The sequence below is a fragment of the Nerophis lumbriciformis genome, linkage group LG27 (assembly GCF_033978685.3).
Source record: "Nerophis lumbriciformis linkage group LG27, RoL_Nlum_v2.1, whole genome shotgun sequence".
Lineage (NCBI taxonomy): Eukaryota > Metazoa > Chordata > Actinopteri > Syngnathiformes > Syngnathidae > Nerophis > Nerophis lumbriciformis.
In genome coordinates, this window is record NC_084574.2 from 29,946,543 (window position 1) to 29,970,931 (window position 24,389).

Sequence of the window (24,389 nt, forward strand, 5' to 3'; positions counted from 1 at the left end):
GGATTTTATGGCCCCCAACAACCGCGTTATAACGAACTTTGAACATACTTTAATTTGTTTTCACGTGAAAATCCTAATTTTTTAAGTGTTGCGGTAACACTTTTTCCGTGGCGGTGCACCACATTTACTTACATTAAGGGGAAACCCTAAAAAATTATTATACCAAAAATGATAAAGAAGAACAAATTTGTGAAGTAGGAACTAATAACACAGTAATGACAATGAACGTTATTGCACTACAAATGGAACAATAAAAATACCAATAGAAATAACAATATTGATAATGAATAACAATAATTACATCTATTACCAACATTACAATAGCTTCAAATGAAACAATACGTTAATGTAATGAGTACCGGGGTACTTGAAATACAAAAGAAAGTAGATAAAAGGGTGTCGGGGGGGAGAGAAATTTAAACAGATTTTACAATGTTATGGTAAAAATAGTTTAGGCTTTAGCAATGGGCGTGTATTGATGTGTATATTGAATCGCTTGCCATTTTTTAAAACGACTACCTTCATAATGTCAGTGGATTGAAATTACGTCATTACGCAATGTGCGTAGTGATGTCAGACAGCAAAATGGTACATTTTACAAGAAAATATTGCAACAGCATTACTTGTAATAATTGCAGCATGATCAAAAGGAGGACATACTTGCAATATGCTGAAATATTTGAACACACAGCATGCAACAACTATAAATGAAAGTCGCGTTTTTGAACCACGTTGATCTCATCCCAGTGTTTCATCTACTATAAATACTACAGGTACTCTCTCACCGCCTATCATGTTATCATTATCATTTTTTTTAGGTTGAAATGAATGCCTTCTCATTTAGGTGAACAAGAAAAGAGACAAATCCTGACTGGCTCCTAGGCGGGCAGTAAGTACTAGCTTCAAATATTGTCTGCCACCGCTGCAGGAAAGAGTACACATAGGACAGACAAGCAGTGAATATGTTTGTGGTTAAAAAACATGAACCGATTTTCCACAGTGCTCCTAAATTTCCAAGAGGTGAATGTTAAATAATGTAGTCAGACCAGGCCCATCCGACCAGGCTGTAGACAGATGCGCCGAGCCGTGGACAAGTCACGGGAAAAGCAGGAGACAACCAGTCCTCAAGCCAGTGAGAGACCACACCCCATGCGGGCAGAAAGACAGGACGCATCGCCCCGAGGGGCCCAGAGACTCCCCACAGCCAGGCGGGAAGGACGCCCCACCAGCAACCGGGCCCCCAAATATAAAATAAAGCAGACGACAAACACACAGACACACAAGGCCACTACCCCTGCAGCTGACCGCCGCGCAGCACCAACACATGTGCCATGGCCCACCGGGGAGCCCCGACAGTCCGTGACATGCGAATGGACCAGACCCAGCAGGCCCCCATCTCACAATTGCAAGGCGGGAAGACATGGAAAAGGTTTGAGTACAGCACATAGAACTTGCTGGTCAAGGACTAGACCAAGTATATTCAATAACATTGTTTTGGGGGCCCTATTTCTAGAAAGCTAAACACAGAGTGGGCTGAACTACTCCCTTCACTATTTTTCTTATTTTGTATATTTCGGAGAACCAGCGTCCTCTACAGCAGTGTTTCTCAACCTTTTTTGAGCCAAGGCACATTTTTTGCGTTGAAAAAATGCGGAGGCACACCACCAGCAGAAATCATTAAAAAACAAAATTCAGTTGACAGTAAAAAGTCGTTACAATTGTTGGATATGACTTTAAACCATTACCAAGCATGCATCAATATAGCTCTTGTCTCAAAGTAGGTGTACTGTCACCACCTGTCACATCACGCCCTGACTTATTTTGAGTTGTTTTCTGTTTTCCTGTGTGTAGTGTTTTACTTCTTGTCTTGCGCTCCTATTTCAGTGGCTTTTTCTCTTTTTTTGGTATTTTCCTGTAGCAGTGTCATGTCTTCCTTTGAGCGATATTTCCCGCATCTGCTTTGTTTTAGCAATCACAAATATTTCAGTTGTTTTTATCCTTCTTTGTGTTTACATTGTTGATTGTCATGTCATGTTGGGATGTACATTGTGGACGCCATCTTTGTTCCACAGTAAGTCTTTGCTGTCATCCAGCATTCTGATTTTGTTTACTTTGTAGCCAGTTCAGTTTTAGTTTTGTTCCGCATAGCCTTCCCTAAGCTTCAATGCCTTTTCTTAGGAGTACTCACCTTTTGTTTATTTTTGATTTAAGCATTAGACACCTTTTTACCTGCACGCTGCCTCCCGCTGTTCCCGACATCTACAAAGCAATTAGCTACCGGCTGCCACCTACTGATATGGAAGAGTATTACACGGTTACTCTGCCGAGCTCTAGACAGCACAGACACTCAACAACAACACATCATTTGCAGACTATAATTACTGGTTTGCAAAAAATAATTTTTAACCCAAATAGGTGAAATTAGATATTCTCCCACGGCACACCAGACTGTATCTCACGGCACACTAGAGTGCCGCGGCACAGTGGTTGAAAAACACTGCTCTACAGTACATATTTAAATTTGGTCTATTTTATCAGTTACAGGAGCACTCTGCTGTTTCTTGGAACCTTCTGCAAAAAAAAACTAGTCATATCATCGTATATATAAAAAGCGCTCTAGTGTTTTTTAATAATCTGCTGCAAACATGAGTCTCTCACAAGGTTTTTTTTAACTCGCATGTCACCAGTTGAATAACTCAAATGATGAAAAAGTGAGGACCCACAACTACTCTTATAACAAAAGGTGAACGATTACACATTACAAAAAACATTTATATATATATATATATATATATATATATATATATATATATATATAAAAATATATATATATATATATATATATAAAAAAAAAAATATATATATATATATATATATATATATATATATATATATATATATATATATATATATATATATGTGTGTGTGTGTGTATATTAATTCAAACATTAGGTAATTAATTCAAGCCATGGTGAATATTTACCAAAAACTGTCTTTCGTATGTGTGTTAACGGGAAATAAATCTTTGTCTAAATCCATGTCCTTTGTATCACACACAATTTGATATCCTCATATGATAAACCGCGACATTAAATTCAATATTGAGTTTTTCCTTGCCCTTATGTGGGCTATACCGAGGATGTCGTTGTGGCTTGTGCAGCCCTTTGAGACACTTGTGATTTAGGGCTATATAAATAAACATTGATTGATTGATTGATTGAAGAACAATCAACCACTGATGACAAAGGGATTGAAAAATGTGTGTATCAAAAAAATACATTACCATTTATAGAATATTTACAACACAAAGATCTACAGAGGCAGAAAATAAATACAAAAAATATAAGAATAAGTTCAAACTACGTCCATGCAGGAGAGAACATGGGATCTAAGCCGAGGATGTCGTTGTGGCTTGTGCAGCCCTTTGAGACACTTGTGATTAAGGGCTATATAAATAAACTTTGATTGATTGATTGAACAGTACAGTCAATTATTCGAGAAGGGCAAAAATAACATAAGAGCAATATGGGGCATTCTAAATACCGTATTTTCCGCACTATTAGCCGCACCTAAAAACCACAAATTTACTCAAAAGCTGACAGTGCGGCTTTTAACCCGGTGCGCTTTATATATGGATTAATATTACGATTCATTTTCATAAAGTTTCGATCTCGCAACTTCGGTAAACAGCCGCCATCTTTTTTCCCGGTAGAACAGGAAGCGCTTCTTCTTCTACGCAAGCAACCGCCAAGGTAAGCACCCGCCCCCATAGAACAGGAAGCGCTTCTTCTTCTACTGTAAGCAACCACCCGCCCGCGTAGAAGAAGAAAAAGAGCGCGGATATACCATACGTTTCATTTCCTTTGTGTGTTTACATCTGTAAAGACCACAAAATGGCTCCTACTAAGCGTCAGGGATCCGGTTCATGAAAAGACGCAATCTCTCCATCCGCAAACGGGTTACTATTTCACAGCAACTGATATTCCTGTGAACCGCACTGTGGATACAACGGGAGCACGTACGGTGAATATTCGCACCACAGGGAATGAGAAGTCATCCTTCACTGTGGTTCTAGCTTGCCATGCTAATGGCCAGAAACTTCCACCCATGGTGATATTCAAAAGGAAGACCTTGCCAAAAGAGACCTTTCCAGCCGGCGTCATCATAAAAGCTAACTCGAAGGGATGGATGAAGAAAAGATGAGCGAGTGGTTAAGGTAAGTTTAAGTTTACGCGAAGAGGCCGGGTGGCTTTTTTCACGCAGCTCTGTCCATGTTGATATACGTATGTTTGTGATTGCACATTTGCGTACATTTTGGGAGTGAACAGAGTTGTTAGAACGCTGGTTTTTAATATATTATTAAAGTTTGACTGACCTATCTGACTGTTTTTTTGACATTCCTTTAGCGCAGTTAGATGCGGCTTACAACACCGGGCGGCTTATAGGTGGACAAAGTTTTGAAATATGCCGTTCATTGAAGGCGCGGCTTTTGACCCAGGGCGCCTTATGGTGCGGAAAATACGGTAGTATTAAAAATATGGTGCAAAAAAAGATTACCCTCAATAAATTATAGATGGAAATAGAGAAAATCAACAATATGAACTAACTAGTTGAATATGTTAATGATTACTTGGTAAATATTGGAATAAAGCTGGAACAAAGGATTCCAAATGTGAAAGATGGGTCAGTTGAGGATTTAAAAAATACGATCCCAACTCAATGTCCCTCGGTAATTTTACGAAGACCGAAATAATCAAAATTGTAAGAAAGTACAAATCCAAGACCCCAACTGACTATCACAGAATACATATGGAAACAATAAAAGAGTTATAGAAGAAATCTCAGAACCTCTAAAATATATTAGCAATCTATCATTTTAAACAGGCAAATTCCATCCATCCTTGTTGTACCACTTGTCCCTCTTGAGGTTGCAGGGGGTGCTGGAACCTATCCCAGCCGCACTCGGGCAGAAGGCGGGGTACACCCTGGACAAGACGCATGGCCAACCCAGATATACAGACAACATTCACACTCGCATTAACGCACTAGGGCCAATTTAGTGTTGTTAATCAACCTAACCCCAGGTGCATGTCTTTCACTCACAAAATGAAAATAGCAAAAGCGGTACCAATTTATAAGACTGGAAACAAACACCAATTGACAAACTACAAACTGGTTTCTTTACTTCCACAATTTTCAAAAATCCTTGAAAAATTATTCAACAGATTAGAGAAATATATAAACAAAAAAGGAACTCTTTCAGAGCTATCATTTCAACATCAATGGCATTATTAAAAATTACAGAAGAAATTACCAATGTAATATAGTAAAAGTGTGCAGCAGCAGTATTTATGGATTTAACAAAAGCATTTGACACAATCAATCATAGTATCTTAGTCAATAAGTTAGAACGGTATGGCATCAGAGGATTGGTCTTGAATTGGATAAGAAGCTATTAACAGGAAGCAATACGTGAATGTAGGTGAAAATTTGTGAACAGAGCTAAATATATCATGTGGAGTACCCCACGGATCAATACTGGGACCAAAACTGTTTAGCATTTTGTTTAGGAGAAAACACACAGAAGCTAAAACAAATAACAGAATAAATTAACAAATGATGGTTTGAATCTCAGTAAAACTAAAATAATGCTATTTGGTAACAGCAGAAAAGAAAGTAAAACACAAATACAAATAGACGGAGAAAACATTGACAGAGTAACAGGAACCACATTTTTGGGTGTAAAAATAGATGATAAAACAAACTGAAATGTCATATAAAAAACATACAACATAATGTTGCAAAAAATATTTCAATAATGAACAAAGCAAAATACTTTCTGGACCAAAAATCACTCCATATCCTCTACTGCTTGCTAGTTTTACCATATTTAAGTTATTGTATAGATATTTGGGAAAACAACAACAAAATCACACTACATATGCTAATCGTGTTACAACAGGGGACGGTTAGAATAATACATCATGTTGAACATAGAGAACATTCAAATCCTTTATTTATGGAATCTAAACTACTATAATTTAATGATTTGGTGCAGATGCATACAGCAAAAATTATGTACAAAGCAAACTACCTAAGAATGTGCAACAATTCTTCTCAACAAAAGAAACAGAAGAGGAAAATCCAACTTAAAACATTTGTATGCACATACAACACTTACCACTTTTAGTACCGTATATCAGTATGTGGAATTAAATTATAGAATGTATTAGAATGTACTAAAATGATTCAGTTCAAGAGGCTGTTCAAAGTGTTTAAATTACTAAGTAAAAAAAAGAAAAAATGTTAACATCCATCCATCCATTTTCTACCGCTTATTCCCTTTGGGGTCGCGGGGGGCGCTGGAGCCTATCTCAGCTACAATCGGGCGGAAGGCGAGGTACACCCTGGACAACATGTTAAAGTTAATTGAAAATTGTATACAATTCATCTCATTATGAAAATCAAAATTGATTTGAAAACTTATACAGAGAACTGCTGTATTTACAATTATCTATAGAATGTAAACTATGTTACAAGATGAGAACAGGAAGCTAACAAATGTGTTAGAAATTGATATGAAGTCTTTTGTACCTGTTTAAGATTCGGACATTTTCTACTACAAGGGGTATGATCAAATAAGCCTTGCTTCAGAGAAATTAGAATTTGCAAGTTATATGATGTATCACAATGTAAATGCATGTGTGTTTGAAATAAATTGATACCATACCATACCATGCCATATTTAGGACCAACATGACTGATTACAATAACCTATTTAATGCTCAGATTTGGCAAAATTGTGAAAAATGTCACTTTCACTGATTGTGGTCCCTCAGTAAGATATTATATTTCTACAGCATTCAGTGGCATACCACAGACATACACTGAATACATCATATAACAATAATTATACAACATGTCCGTACAACAATGTCTATACATTTGAAAAATGCCTAACCCATTACCTTCTCATTAACTGTAATTGGTATTTTCTCATTCTAAGCACTCATTGGCTAAAATACTATGAAGAATGGCAAAATCCTCAAAACTCAGTGAAGATCTAAGAAGGAGAATTGTAAATGTACACAAGTTGGAAAAGTCTTCTGGAGCCATTTTATGGGCAGACGAGGCAAAGATTGATTGTTTGAAGGAGTTAACGCGAGGCTTTCACATCGAAGAACAATGTAGCCACTGTCAAACGTGATGGTACTTACATCAATCTCTCAGGCTGTTTGGCTGCAAGTTACACGATGCTCTACCAATATATATATATATATATATATATATATATATATATATATATATATACATACATATATATATATATATATATATATATATAATTACTGCAGATACACAATATTATTGCCAACCTTATTTTGAGACCAAATTAACCAACGATGTAATGATCATACATTATAGTATCGCAACTATACCCTTTCAAAAGTAATACAATTTTATTTCTCGTATATTTTATCATTGGAATTAGAATGTAAGCTTTTAAATATCCAAGTTAAATAAAAAACAAACAATAAAAATAAAATATACTCAATCAGCAAAATGTTGCACTTGAATACATCACAACCAAAAACAATAACATAGATTCTGTCTCTGTTAAGAAGGGGGTGGAGGACCCTCAAATAGACACAACCGAAACGATCAATAAATTGGCTAAATAAAGTTATTGTGACCAAAATGATCACAGTTCCCATTATTGCAGAATGTTTGTTATTGTTAAAGAGATCCGGTTACGCTGAGAAGCCTCGGTGTATAGCTACTGCTCGATCGCTGGTAAGAAAACAAAGTCTGAATCGTCATTACAACAATTAGCTCTATCTTTTGACACTACTCCTTCCACTCACTCCCGTCCTTACAAGCTACAATATTTTATTAAAAAAAAGCGTAAATGATATTTTGGTGCAAAAATGTATGTTTAAAAACGTAGATTTACACGTTCGCAGACATTTCACATGCATGCAAATTAATTTAAATTAACTATACCAACTTTGCAAAAATGACTGGTAAAATATGAAACTAGAATTATACAAGAAGCTTGTTGATGGCGACAAAAAGCATCTGGTCAAGGTGCAAACTTGCTAAAGAACACTTAACCAAACTGTGGTTTTATGTAGACATTTTAGCCTGCATGTATGATTTTGATTCTGTATAGATTAGTAAAAATCCTAAATTAAAAAAAAAAAAACACCCAATGTGGCTGCATGAGATTGAGGGCTTGAATCTCTGTTTGGGTGTCTCTATACATGTTTTCCTTGTGCATGTGTGGGGGGTTTTCTAGGTTCCACATCTCAAAAAGGTGCATTGTAGTGTATTTGGACACTCAAAGTTGTCCATGGTTGTCAATACTTGTTTGAATATATATGCCTTGTAGGGTTGTACGTAGGGATGTCCGATAATGGCTTTTTGCCGATATCCGATATTCCGATATTGTCCAACTCTTTAATTACCGATACCGATATCAACCGATACCGATATATACAGTCGTGAAATTAACACATTATTATGACGAATTTGGACAACCAGGTGTGGTGAAGGTAAGGTCCTTTTTAAAAAAGAAATAAATATAAAATAAGATAAATAAATTAAAAACATTTTCTTGAATAAAAAATAAAGTAAAACAATATAAAAACAGTTACATAGAAATTAGTAATTAATGAAAATGAGCAAAAATTAAATGTTAAAGGTTAGTACTATTAGTGCACCAGCAGCACGCACACTCATGTGTGCTTACGGACTGTATCCCTTGCAGACTGTATTGATATATATTGATATATAATGTAGGAACCAGAATATTAATAACAGAAAGAAACAACCCTTTTGTGTGAATGAGTGTAAATGGGGGAGGGAGGTTTTTTGGCTTGGTGCACAAATTGTAAGTGTATCTTATGTTTTTTATGTTGATTTAATTAAAAAAAAAAAAAAAAAAAAACGATACCGATAATGTCCGATATTATATTTTAAAGCATTTATCGGCCGATAATATCGATAATATCGATAATATCGGCAGGCCGATATTATTGGACATCTGTAGTTGTACGGTATACCGGTATTAGTATAGTACCGCGATACTAATGAATGATATTCGGTACTATACCGGCAATGAAAAGTACCGGTCTGCCAACGCCCCGCGCCCCCGTCGTCGTCACATTGTGCCATTGCTGGTTTACGAGCAGACGAGCATGTTCGGCAGCGCACAATCACAGACTACTTACAAGCAGAAACAGTGTGTAGACAGAAAAGGGAGAACGGACACATTTTGGCTTAAAAACTAAAGATAAAGGTGAAGTTATAACACTGAAACGCCCACCGGAAGAGGCGCTTTAAGACATGGCTAGCTAGCTAGCAGCTAAAGTTCAAACCCAGTAGGCAGTGTTTTAGCTACTTCTAAATCACTAATCCTCACCTCCATGACGACAAATAAAGTACGATTCTTACAAGTATCATCCCTGCAGGACGAGGAATAGCTAAACATGCTTCACTACACACCGTAGCTCACCGGCGTCAAAATGTAAACAAACGCCATTGGTGGATCTACACCTAACATCCACTGTAATGATACCAAGTACAGGAACATATCTTGTCGATACTACTATGATTATGTCGATATTTTTTGGCATCACAACATCTTCTTTCGTTTTTTTTTTTAAATGTATATTATGTTTATAAACTCAGGAAATATGTCCCTGGACACATGAGAACTTTGAATATGACCAATGTATGATCCTGTAACTACTTGGTATCGGATTCATACCCAAATTTGTGGTATCATCCAAAACTAATGAAAAGCATCCAAACAACAGAAGAATAAATGATTATTACATTTTAACAGATAGATTAATAATCAATTTTTACAGCTTGTCCCTCATAATGTTGACAAAATAATAGAATGATAAATGACACAATATGTTACTGCATAAGTCAGCAGACTAAATTAGGAGCCTTTGTTTGCTTACTTACTTAAAAAAAAGACAAGTTGTCTAGTATGTTCACTATTTCATTTAAGGACAAACTTGCAATAGGAAACATATGTTTAATGTACCGTAAGATTTTTTTGTTAAAATAAAGCCAATAATGCAATTTTTTGTGGTCCCCTTTATTAAGAAAAGTATCGAAAAGTATCGAAATAATTTTGGTACCGGTACCAAAATATTAGTATCGGGACAACACTAATGCCTTGTAATTGTCTGGCAACCAGTCCAGGGTGTCCCCGAGGTTCCATTTTCTATACCGCTTCCACTAATGAGGGCAAGCTGTATAGAAAATGGATGGATGGGTGCACCGAGTGCTTGATTGATATGAATGATGAGTGTATGTGAACTTCTGACAGCAAGTCTATGTGCCAAGTGTTTTTGGACCGCATTACTAGCATATTCTGCTGAAGTCACTATGAGAACAGAGTTGTCTTTCACAGGTTTTTTTTTTTTTTTTTTGCATCGCCATGTGGTAGAATACACTCGCCAATCTGACGAACACATGTCACACACTGATGCTCAACCACAAGTCCAGAGAATCCAGATCGACCATGATGGGAAGCAGCCAGTGTTTACGTCTTCACACAATGTTTGGGGCGGTTGATGTTGCACACTTGTGACTTTTACAAGACATGTCCGTTACAACTCTAGTCTAAGAAACGATAATTAACAAGTATCACAATAGTTCAAGAAGAGGCTTTGTGTGAAATTACAAAACTCCTCTGCAAATAAGTGCTATAATTAATGAGTGAAAGGAAAAGTGAGTCAAAAGTCACTTTGCATACTGTTAAAGGGGATGTGCACTTCTTTTTTTTTTAGGAATTGTGCCTATCATTCACAATCCTTATGTAAGACAAGAACACTATTTTTTTTCCTTTTTTAAAGCATTTTAAATACCGTATTTTCCGCACTATAAGGCGCACCGGATTATTAGCCGCACCTTCTATGAATTACATATTTCATAATTTTGTCCACCAATAAGCCGCCCCGGACTATAAGCCGCGCCTACGCTGCGCTAAAGTGAATGTCAAAAAAACGCTGCGCTAAAGTAAATGTCAAAAAAACAGTCAGATAGTTCAGTCAAACTTTAATAATATATTGAAAACCAGCGTTCTAACAACTCTGTCCCAAAATGTACGCAAATGTGCAATCACAAACATAGTAAAATTCAAAATGGTGTAGAGCAAAAGCAACATAATGTTGCTCGAACGTTAATGTCACAACACACAAAATAAACATAGCGCTCACCTTCTGAAGTTATTCTTCATTCGTAAATCCTTCGAATTCTTCGTCTTCGGTGTCCGAATTGAAAAGTTGCGCAAGCGTGGGATCCAAAAATGGCCGGCTCCGTCTCGTCGAAGTCATCGGATTCAGTGTCGCTGTTGTTGTGCAGCAGTTCTGTGAATCCTGCCTTCCGGAAAGCTCGGACCACAGTTGTGACCGAAATATCTGCCCAGGCATTTACGATCCACTGGCAAATGTTGGCGTATGTCGTCCGGCGCTGTCTGCCCGTCTTAGTGAAGGTGTGTTCGCCTTCGGAGCTGTGTGAAAAAAGCCACCCGGCCTCTTCGCGTAAACTTCCCTTAACCACTCGCTCATCTTTTCTTCATCCATCCATCCCTTCGAGTTAGCTTTTATGATGACGCCGGCTGGAAAGGTCTCTTTTGGCAAGGTCTTCCTTTTGAATATCACCATGGGTGGAAGTTAGCATGGCAAGCTAGAACCACAGTGAAGGATGACTTCTCATTCCCTGTGGTGCGAATATTCACCGTACGTGCTCCCGTTCCACAGTGCGGTTCACAGGAATATCAGTTGCTGTGAAATACGGTAGTAATCCGTGTGCGGATGGAGAGATTGCGTCTTTTTATGAACCGGATCCTTGTCGCGTAGTAGGAGCCATTTTGTGGTCTTTACAGATGTAAACAGGAAATGAAACGTACGGTGATATCCGCGCGTTTTTTCTTCTTCTTCCGGGGGCGGGTGGTTGCTTACAGTAGAAGAAGAAGCGCTTCCTGTTCTATGGGGGCGGGTGCTTTCCTTGGCGGTTGCTTGCGTAGAAGAAGAAGCGCTTCCTGTTCTACCGGGAAAAAAGATGGCGGCTGTTTACCGAAGTTGCGAGATCGAAACTTTATGAAAATGAATCGTAATAAAGCGCACCGGGTTATAAGGCGCACTGTCAGCTTTTGAGAAAAATTGTGGTTTTTAGGTGCGCCTTATAGTGCGGAAAATACGGTAATAAATAAATACGATCAGAAGTCTGCTTACAATGGAGCCTATGGAGTCGCTCTATTCTGCCTATAAAGCTCTTAAAAAACATCCAAACACCTCCATCCATCCATCCATTCATCTTCTTCCGCTTATCCGAGGTCGGGTCGCGGGGGCAGCAACCTAAGCAGGGAAGCCCAGACTTCCCTCTCCCCAGCCACTTCGCCCAGCTCTTCCTGTGGGACCCCGAGGCGTTCCCAGGCCAGCCGGGAGACATAGTCTTCCCAACGTGTCCTGGGTCTTCCCCGCGGCCTCCTACCGGTCGGACGTGCCCTAAACACCTCCCTAGGGAGGCGTTCGGGTGGCATCCTGACCAGATGCCCGAACCACCTCATCTGGCTCCTCTCGATGTGGAGGAGCAACGGCTTTACTTTGAGCTCCCCCCGGATGGCAGAGCTTCTCACCCTATCTCTAAGGGAGAGCCCCGCCACCCGGCGGAGGAAACTCATTTCGGCCGCTTGTACCCGTGATCTTGTCCTTTCGGTCATAACCCAAAGCTCATGACCATAGGTGAGGATGGGAACGTAGATCGACCGGTAAATTGAGAGCTTTGCCTTCCGGCTCAGCTCCTTCTTCACCACAACGGATCGATACAGCCTCCGCATTACTGAAGACGCCGCACCGATCCGCCTGTCGATCTCACGATCCACTCTTCCCTCACTCGTGAACAAGACTCCGAGGTACTTGAACTCCTCCACTTGGGGCAAGATCTCCTCCCCAACCCGGAGATGGCACTCCACCCTTTTCCGGGCGAGAACCATGGACTCGGACTTGGAGGTGCTGATTCTCATCCCAGTCGCTTCACACTCGGCTGCGAACCGATCCAGTGAGAGCTGAAGATCCTGGCCAGATGAAGCCATCAGGACCACATCATCTGCAAAAAGCAGAGACCTAATCCTGCAGCCACCAAACCAGATCCCCTCAACGCCTTGACTGCGCCTAGAAATTCTGTCCATAAAAGTTATGAACAGAATCGGTGACAAAGGGCAGCCTTGGCGGAGTCCAACCCTCACTGGAAAAGTGTCCGACTTACTGCCGGCAATGCGGACCAAGCTCTGGCACCGAGCATACAGGGAGCGGACCGCCACAATCAGACAGTCCGTTACCCCATACTCTCTGAGCACTCCCCACAGGACTTCCCGAGGGACACGGTCGAATGCCTTCTCCAAGTCCACAAAACACATGTAGACTGGTTGGGCAAACTCCCATGCACCCTCAAGGACCCTGCCGAGAGTATGGGGTAAACACCTCCATTAAGCTTTTATTTACATGATGTAAGTATATATGTGATGTAGTAAAAGGCACATTCATAATAATATGTAATATTTAAGTATTGTGTTTATTTTAAGCATACGCTGTGCATGAATTTCAAAAACGCATTACGCCGTTCGCTTTTTTTTTTTTTCCAACAACATCACTGATTACTTACTCACTGCAGACTTCATGAGAGCCAACACACATAATTAAACATCACTTACTGTAGAATCTTACGGAGCAGCATCTTCTCATCCGTGGCTCACTAGTGCAACCACGCCGGAAATGTGTCCCATGAAAAACCGTCCGACAGGAACTATGTAATAGCTAAAGTTCCGTGGGTGAATTATATAAACCCACTACACCGGTTGTTTTTAGCGCTTCCATAGCGAGATATAAGTTAGAATTTTAGGCTACTTCAGTGTTTTTCAACCTTTTTTGAGCCAGGGCACATTTTTTGAGTTGAAAAAATCCTGAGGCACACCACCAGCAGAAATCATTAAAAAACGAAACTCAGTTGCTAGTAAAAAGTAATTGTCGCAATTGTTGGATATGACTTTAAACCATAACCAAGCATGTATCAGTATAGCTCTTGTCTCAAAGTAGGTGTACTGTCACCACCTGTCACATCACCCCCTGACTTATTTTGAGGTTATTTGTGTTCTCCTGTGTGTAGTGTTTTAGTTCTTGTCTTGCACTTCTATTTTGGTGGCTTTTTCTCTTTTTTGGTATTTTCCTGTAGCAGTTTCATGTCTTCCTATGAGCGATATTTGCCGCATCTACTTTGTTTTTATCCTTCTTCGTGGACGAAGAATCGACATTGTCGATTGTCATGTTCGGATGTACATTGTGGACGCCATCTTTGCTCCACAGTAAGTCTTTGCTGTCGTCCAGCATTCTGTTTTTGTTTACTTTGCAGCCAGTTCAGTTTTAGTTTCGTTCTGCATAGCCTTCCCTAAGCTTCAATGCCTTTTCTAGGGGCACTTACTCACTTTGTTTATTTTTTGTTTAAGCATTAAATACCTTTTTACCTGCACACTGCCTCCCACTGTTTGACATCTACAAAGCAATTAACTACCTGCTGCCACCTACTGATATGGACGAGTATTACACGGTTACTCTGCCGAGCTCTGGACAGCACCGACACTCAACAACAACACATCATTTGCAGACTATAATTACTGTTTAGCAAAACATATTTTTACCCAAATAGGTGAAATTACATAATCTCCCACGGCACACCAGACTGTATCTCACGGCACACTAGTGTGCCGCGGCACAGTGGTTGAAAAACACTGCGCTACTTTATACTACAAATGGCAACAGCGGAGGATGAATGCCCTGTAACAAGAAGATAGTGAAAAAGAAGAAGCTTATCGACTACGTTATCGGCACGGACTACAGTGGCGGACGTGCGCAAATTTCAGGACTTATGCAGATCTCAAATACACATCAGCAGGTACCAGAAGGTAAGAAAAGTTGGCTTTGCATAATATTATGAACAAAACGCCAGATAATATGTCTGCTAATGGGTGCCATTTTGCAGTCCTTATACACACACCATAGTAATACTTGCATCTCTGACTATGGTAGCCGTAATGGGCCGGCAATCCATCAAGGTTTCAAAGTCATACTAAAACATTTTGACAGATTTTTGAGTGCCGTGTGTAATGTTCTTTATTTTCAATGGAACATTTAAAGTTTTGGTGTTGTTTACAGGCGTAATTTTGCAGTCTGCACATATCTCTTATGTCTGACTACCATCTACTGGTCACACTTATCATTACACCATGTACCAAATTAAATTGCTTTGAGGTTGGTAAGCACAACAATAATTATTCCGTACATTAGGCGCACCGGGTTATAAGGCGCACTGTGAATTTTTGAGAAAATTAAATGATTTTAAGAGCGTCATATAGTCCGAAAAATATGGTACTTATATAGACTTTAATCACAGCTGTAACTGTTTGTCTGGGCTTTGCGCTAGTGGCGGGGGCAAACGATTGCGGTTGAGAAAAGAAGGTAAGTGTTGTTAATGCCTAAACGTGTCTCCACAACTTGATGTGCACGCCAACGGGAAATTTGTTTTGGCGTTTGTTGTGGGTTCATCCACGCAGAAGCATGTCCAGGTTTCGAGAAACGAGCGGGAGTACCTGGAGAACGGCGACGCGTGCGGTCTTGTTCCGGCTTTAAAATGCATGCCTGTTGATATTTTGTGGGTAACTCTGCGGGAGGGGAGAGCACCAATGTCGTAATTTTTTTTGTTACCCCATTATTTATGGGGGCTAGTAGTTTGGGCTGGCTGATCTACCATCATCCTCAGTTGTTACTCACTCTCACTCGCTTTTACGTGAGTCCACTGTGTCAAATATAAAGTAGCAACCATGGTGAGATCCCAAACTCCTAGTATAGGTGGGCTGTTTTTCACTAGTACGTTCGCTCATCTGTTTCGCCGTTACAAGCTCAGGAATTTGCATGCACGTTGCGCGGCTCAATAATCTTTTTATTCGGTTATAGTAATTTTTATAATCGTGAAAAGCCGAGATCAAGATTAAAAATGCGATTAGTTGTCTAACCCTAATCTTGATAATGTATGTTGATGACACGTTCTTGCTGCGTCCCACAAATCTGACAGCCACAGGCGAACGAACACAACCTCAACGCAATACCATCTTTACTAATGTCCCTCCACAGTGCAAAGCTGCTTCTAAGTCAGCAATCCATGCCCTCATGGCGGCGTATAAACTACATTTCTTACAAGTATCATCACTGGAGGACAGGGAAGAGCTAAACATGGTACACTACACACCATAAAAAGATATGCTAACAGCTGAGCTAGAGCTCTTGAATGTAAACAGACAGTGGTGTGCCGTCAGGGCCAGCAAGACCTTCTATACTGGCCTAACATAACCAGAAATCATGATCATAATTAAAGATGAAAGTAATTTTTTATTTACTTTCCCTAAATATCTAAAAGTAGTCATATTCTTTTCATGTCGTATTATGCTCTTTCCAGTGCTGTTGTTTTAGGTTAGAGTTTGTATCCAATCAGAATTCAGCTATCTTATGTTGCCATGCTGTACCAAATCTGCCCGGTGCCTTCAGAATCAACAATGCAGGCGTCCGTGCACTGTAAGTGAAAGGACACATACGGTTGATAGACAATTGCTATAGCCAATCAGATCACAAGTTGTTGTCAGTAAGGCCTTCTAGCTTGCCTTATGCTGTGATTGGATACACACTTGGGTGTCCCAAGTGAGTATCCAATCACAAGTTGCGAAAACAGGAAGTGGCACCGGAGCCATAGAAAGCCACAGAAAACTCACCGGTACTTACAAAAAAGGAGAGCAAAATGTTGATTAGGTGGCAGATATATATTAGCAAGGCCATTTTCAAGAAAGATACTTAAGAGAAACTAGATCTTGTGAGACGAGGTCGGCCGACACCGGAAGCTATCCCGGTGGTGAAATTGTTTGCCCGCGACTTTCACACGAATCAACCAACTACGACCTCGAATGGGTGCTACAAATTGTAAGTTCAAATATTTTTTTTATTTATTTTTTTAATTTTCATTTGTTTTATACAATTTTTTTTAATTTTGACAGTACCACACATAAGATATGTTTTAATTTCTGAAGCGGGTTTATTGAATGTTAAATGCGCCGAAAAACAAACCGTTTTGTACACTGTTGAGGGGCTTCAATGCAGAGTAGTGTGCAAGTGGGTTTCTGTATAGTATCTCCAGCCGTGTCCATGTGGTGAAATAAATTGCAGTATTTTGAGAGGTGAAGTCGGACTAAGTAGGACATCACTAAAGGCCTAGGTGAGAAACGCACGGCCCGCCACTGTAAACAGAGGTAGGCGGATCAATACATAAACTGACGGTAATGATACCAAGTAAAGTATCAGTATATTGTTGATACTACAGTGGTTAGATCTATTTTTTTTTATTATCAAAAAAGAAACATTTCTTATTGTTCACAAACTCAGGAATTAATTCCCTTGGGAGAGCTTTCAGGACGAAAATCAAAAGATTTAAATAAAAGCCTGTAGTAGGAAATAATTTAAATAATTGATTGATATTGTTACGCCCCTATCCTGTGTTTTTGTCTGGTTAAATTTGTGATCAAAAATGTAACAATCTTGAAAAGTTCAAGTATCAGTGTCTGCATTGGTGTAATGACTTGGAATTGAATCGATACACAAATTTGTGGTATTGGCCAAAACTAATGTGAAGTGTTAAAACAGTATTAAAAATACAGAATAACAAATGCGTATTACATTTTAACAGAAGTAAAACAGGAAATTACCCAATATGTTACTACGTATGATAGCAGCCAAATTAGGAGGCTTTTAACTTTTGGTATGTCAGACTTAGCCTTGTCTTGGTTTAACTCTTATCTTACTGACAGGATGCAGTGCGTCTCCCATAATAATGTGACCTCGGACTATGTTAAAGTAACGTGCGGAGTTCCCCAGGGTTCGGTTCTTGGCCCTGCACTCATTAGTATTTACATGCTGCCGCTAGGCGACATCATACACAAATACGGTGTTAGCTTTCACTGTTATGCTGATGACACCCAACTCTACATGCCCCTAAAGCTGACCAACACGCCGGATTGTAGTCAGCTGGAGACGTGTCTTAATGAAATTAAACAATGGATGTCCGCTAATTTTTTGCAACTCAACGCCAAGAAAACGGAAATGCTGATTATCAGTCCTGCTAGACACCGACATTTACTTAATAATACCACCTTAACATTTGACAACCAAACAATTACACAAGGCGACTCGGTAAAGAATCTGGGTATTATCTTCGACCCAACTCTCTCGTTTGAATCACACATTAAGAGTGTTACTAAAACGGCCTTCTTTCATCTCCGTAATATCGCTAAAATTCATTCCATTTTGTCCACTAGCGACGCTGAGATCATTATTCATGCGTTCGTTACGTCTCGTCTCGATTACTGTAACGTATTATTTTCGGGCCGTCTATGTCTAGCATTAAAAGATTACAGTTGGTACAAAATGCGGCTGCTAGACTTTTGACAAGAACAAGAAAGTTTGATCGTATTACGCCTATACTGGCTCACCTGCACTGGCTTCCTGTGCATTTAAGATGTGACTTTAAGGTTTTACTACTTACGTATAAAATACTACACGGTCTAGCTCCATCCTATCTTCCTGATTGTATTGTACCATATGTCAGAAATCTGCGTTCAAAGAACTCCGGCTTATTAGTGATTCCCAGAGCCCAAAAAAGGTCTGCGGGCTATAGAGCGTTTTCTATTCGGGCTCCAGTACTATGGAATGCCCTCCCGGTAACAGTTATAGATGCGACCTCAGTAGAAGCATTTAAGTCCCATCTTAAAACTCATTTGTATACTCTAGCCTTTAAATAGACCCCCCTTTTGAGACCAGTTGATCTGCCGTTTCTTTTCTTTTCTCCTCTGCCCCCCCTCTCCCTTGTGGAGGGGGAGACACACAGGTCTGGTGGCCATGGATGAAGTGCTGGCTGTCCAGAGTCGGGACCCGGGGTGGACCGCTCGCCTGTGCATCGGTTGGGGACATCTCTGCGCTGCTGACCCGTCTCCGCTCGGGATGGTTGCCTGCTGGCCCAACTATGGACTGGACTCTCACTGTTGTGTTGGATCCACTATGGACTGGACTTCACAATATTATGTCAGACCCACTCGACATCCATTGCTTTTGGTCTCCCCTAGAGGGGGGGGGGGGGGTTACCCACATATGCGGTCCTCTCCAAGGTTTCTCATAGTCATTCACACCGACGTCCCACTGGGGTGAGTTTTCCTTGCCCTTATGTGGGCTCTGTACCGAGGATGTCGTTGTGGCTTGTGCAGCCCTTTAAGACACTTGTGATTTAGGGCTATATAAATAAACATTAATTGATTGATTAACCCGTTATGATTCACATAACAAATATTATTAGTGTGATACTGTATATATTATTATCACAGGAGGCTGCAATATAAATTTCAGGTCATATTGTCCATCCATAGTACTAGCCCACGTATTGTCGTCGTTCCCCTCACCCTGAAGTTTGGCAAAGACGGCTTCAGCGCTCCCAAAAACGCGACTTTAAATGGTAGGAAATGAGACCGGGTCACAGATAGTTTAGGGCCATTGTAATGTGAGCATGCACATGCACGCAAGCACAATAGAGACTGGCCGTGATAAATGAATGGCCGCTTGCTTTTCCAGTCGCTCTCACATGCGGCGTGTGATTGGCTGGAGTAGCCCCTGATAAGGAAAACATTAGCTGTGAGTATATTTGTTGCCTATTCAAAGCAAAGGCCGGGTGTTTGCTTTAGATAATCCGTCTGTATATTCACAGTGGAAGACAGCGAGTGAGAGGAAGACAGAAACATGCGAGTATCAGGCAGCAGCGTTCCTGCTAATCCTCACCTCTCTCACATTTCCCTTCCTTTTGCCTCTCCCGGCTTTAGGCTCCCTTCCCCCATACAACACTTTTTTTTTTTTGCTCTTGTTACGCCTTCAGCAATTCTTCGTGGACAGGCTTTTCCTCTACTCCATATGGTCTTGACTGTAAGACGAGCACAGAAGCTGGTTACTTGACTCATTTTATTCTAAGTATTTTGTGCATTGTTTGGAATTCATGAGTTTGCATAGGAAATCTTTTAATGAAATATACGTTACTATTGCAGGGATGTAACGATAAACAGTATTAAAGTTAAAGTTAAAGCACCACTGATAGTCACACACACACTCTAGGTGTGGTGAAATTACCCTCTGCATTTGACCCATCCCCTTGTTCCACCCCCTGGGAGGTGAGGGGAGCAGTGAGCAGCAGCGGTGGCTGCGCTCGGGAATCATTTTGGTGATTTAACCCCCAATTCCAACCCTTGATGCTGAGTGATGATCGCAACAAAACTGACGGTTAATATTACCCTATAGAATTAAAATGATCGAAAAACTACGATTGATAACCGCAGTTTTATAAACTCACGGACTGACTGGTGCCGGCGTAAATGCGAACATGAAAACAAGAGACAAACGTCTTCCCTTGTTAAAAAACAACATACTCCAATCCAAACTTCTATAAACACATTACTGTCTGAGCAACTAAGCCAGGTGCCCGCAACCCAAAATGTTGAAAGAGCCACAGAGGACCAAAATAACAAATCTGTCTGGAGCCGCAAAAAATTAAACGCCTTATAATGAAGGCAACACATGTTAAGGCGGCCTACCTCATCTGCCGGCTGGTCCTCCTGTGACATGCACTCACTAGTAATGTCCGAATCGACACTAAAATATTGTTACCGCCGATACCAGATCTTTATGCTATAATATCTATTCTTAAATCAAAATATCAATACTTCTGATACTTTAGTTATTTGAGGTAATGTATCACCAGCAGGAACATAGTGTAAAGTAACTTAATAACTAAGATCCCGTCTAAATGAAATGTGATTGGAGGGAACTACTTTTTCTTCCGCCTCGGTAAGTACGTAATGCGCAAGCAAGAAAACAACTGGCAGTTAGAATGAGTCACTCAGTATTATAAAATGTGTATGTATTAGTGTTGTCCCAATACCAATATTTTGGTACCGGTACCAAAATGTATTTTGATACTTTTCGGTACTTTGATACTTTTCTAAATAAAGGGGACCACAAAAAATTGCACGATTGGCTTTATTTTAACAAAAAATCTTAGGGTACATTAAACATATGTTTTTATTGCAAGTTTGTCCATAAATAAAATAGTGAACATACAAGACAAATTGTCTTTTAGTAGTAAGTAAGCAAACAAAGGCTCCTAATTTAGCTGCTGACATATGCAGTAACATATTGTGTCATTTATCATTCTATTATTTTGGCAACATTATTAAAGGACATGTGGTAGAAAATGAATTATTAATCTACTTGTTCATATCTGCTTACTTTCTCTTTTAACATGTTCCATCTACACTTCTGTTAAAATGTAATAATCCCTTATTCTTCTGTTTGATAATTTACATTAGTTTTGGATGATACCACAAATCTGGGTATCATTCCGATACCAAGTAGTTACAGGATCATACATTGGTCATATTCAAAGTCCTCATGTGTCCAGGGACATATTTCCTGAGTTTATAAACATAATATAAATTTTTTTGAAACGAAAGAAGATTTTGTGATGCTAAAAAACATAGATGTAATCATAGTAGTATCGACTAAATACGCTCCTGTACTTGGTATCATTACAGTGGATGTCAGGTGTAGATCCACCAATGGTGTTTATCTAAATTCAGGAACGGCGTCATTAGTGGTGACGCCGGTGAGCTACGGTGTTTAGTGAAGCATGTTTAGCTATTCCTCGTCCTGCAGGGATGATATTTGTAAGAATCTTAATTTATTTGTCGCCATGGAGGCGAGGATTAGTGATTTAGAAGTAGCTAAAACACTGCAGACTGTGGATGGACTTTAGCCGCTAGCCAGCCAGCCATGTCTTAAAGCACTTCTTCCTAAGGGCGTTTTTAGTGTTATAACTTCACCTTTATCATTAGTTTTCAAGCCAAAATGCGTCCATTCTACCTTTTCTGTCTACACATTGTGTCTGCTTGTAAGTACTCCGTGATTGTGTGCTGCCGAACATGCTCGTCTGCTCGTTAACCCAGCAATGACACGACGTGATGACGATGGGGAGATGGGGCACCGGTACTTTTTAGAGGCGGTATAGTACCGAATATGATTAATTAGTATCGCGGTACTATACTAATACCGGTATACCGTACAACCCTAGTATGTATACCTTTATTGTAAGCTATTTGGAGACACTACAAAGAGTTGAATTTGAATAAGATAACATTCGGTGCAAAATAACGCCATTATTTGTTTTACCCTGTGACTTCTTTTTAGTGTTTGAAGATAATTACTCAAGAGCAACAACACATGAAATACACTGCTTTTTAAAGTTCACCAGACACATTAGGTATATTTATACATGGCATCGGTATCGGATTGGCATCGCCGATACCAGCCTAAATTTTACTCGGTATCGGGTCGGAAACAAAATCAGTATTATCGCACATCACTAGCGCTTGACTGGTTCTGTGGGGCAACCGCAACGATCTCCAGAGCAGTGCTAAAAAGGTCGCCTTTTCAGGACCAAATCGTCCCGACCCGTGCAGCGAGAACAACGGGAGAAACCTCCTGCCGACGCAGCGGCTGTTACAGACACACATGTGCTGGTTGCGCCCGACCCGCAAAGTTTCCCGTGCTATTCTTCGCCTACGAAACAGCTGGCAGTACATGGCGTGGCCGAGGACCTGCTGTGGGCAACGACAGTCGAGGCGAGCCCGCCCGATTCATCACCACAAGCATCCGTGGGCTCTCCCACGCGTCCGCTACTCTCCCGCCGCTGCTGACGAAGAGACCACCGCCGCCGCCGATCTGCTCCCGCCTCCAGCGCGCACAGTGTGGGCTGACTCAGTGTACCTGGTGGTCAAATACATTTTTTCCCCCCAACTTTTTCCATTTTCATACATTTTTGAAAACACTACAGGGAGCCACTAGGGCGGCGCTAACGAGCCACATGCGCAATGTGCACAACCTATTCAGTTGTGCACATTGAACCTTCAAGCTGTGCTCTCTGAGAACAGAATTATGATGATCGATCTTTCCTCAGAGGAAAAGACAAGGTGTTTTATGGTGCGTTCAAGTACTGCTGAACGGAGTATATAAACATCCCAGCAGTCGGCATCCTAATGACAGCAGACGTTGCACTGTAAGTGATTTTTTTTTTATGTTTGCTGGCTCTCATGAAGTCTGCAATGAGCAGTAATCAGTGATGAAGAAAAAAAGCAAACGTCGTAATGCGTTTTTAAAATTAATGCGCCACGTATGCTTAAAATGATCAAAATATGTAAATATTGAATGTTATTATAAATGTGCCCGTTACTACATTACATATATACTTACATCATGTACATAAAACCACAATGGAGGTGTTTGGATGTTTTAAGGGCTTTGTAGGCGGAATTGCGAGGCTCCATTGTAGCAAATGTTTGATCGCATTTATTTAAAGGCCTACTGAAACCCACTACTACCGACCACGCAGTCTGATAGTTTATATATCAATGATGAAATCTTAATATTGCAACAACACATGCCAATACGGCCGGGTTAGCTTACTAAAGTGCAATTTTAAATTTTGCACGAAATATCCTGCTGAAAACGTCTCGGTATGATGACGTCTGCGCGTGACGTCACGAATTGTAGAGGACATTTTGGGACAGCATGGTGGCCAGCTATTAAGTCGTCTGTTTTCATCGCAAAATTCCACAGTATTCTGGACGTCTGTGTTGGTGAGCAGCAGCAAAGAAGAAAGCTGTAGGTGGGAAGCGGTGTATTGCGGCCGACTGCTGCAACAACACAAACACAGCCGGTGTTTCATTGTTTACATTCCCGGAAGATGACAGTCAAGCTTTACCATTGGCCTGTGGAGAACTGGGACAACAGAGACTCTTACCAGGAGGACTTTGAGTTGGATACGCAGACGCGGTACCGTGAGTACGCATGCAGCTGCGGCTTCCAAACATTTGATCGCTTGCCCGTACGTGCGTGCTGCTATGTGCATGTCACGTACGGAACTTTGGGGACTTTGGGGAAATATATGTGCTGTATGAACTTTGGGGAGGTGAACGGTACTTTGGGCTGTGGGATTGAGTGTGTTGTGCAGGTGTTTGAGTTGTATTGGCGGGTTATATGGACGGGAGGGGGGAGGTGTTTGTTATGCGAGATTAATTTGTGGCATATAAAATATAAGCCTGGTTGTGTTGTGGCTTATAGAGTATTGTGTTTATTTACTGTTTTAGTCATTCCCAGCTAAATATCAGGTCCCACCCGCCTCTCACA

The 24,389-nt window shown here is 40.3% G+C and overlaps 1 protein-coding gene across 2 annotated transcripts in view; it reads right to left on the reverse strand.

Moving 5' to 3' along the window:
• Positions 1-24,389, reverse strand: part of grk4 (G protein-coupled receptor kinase 4) — a 174,410-nt gene that overhangs the window by 126,501 nt on the left and 23,520 nt on the right. The window lies entirely within an intron of this gene.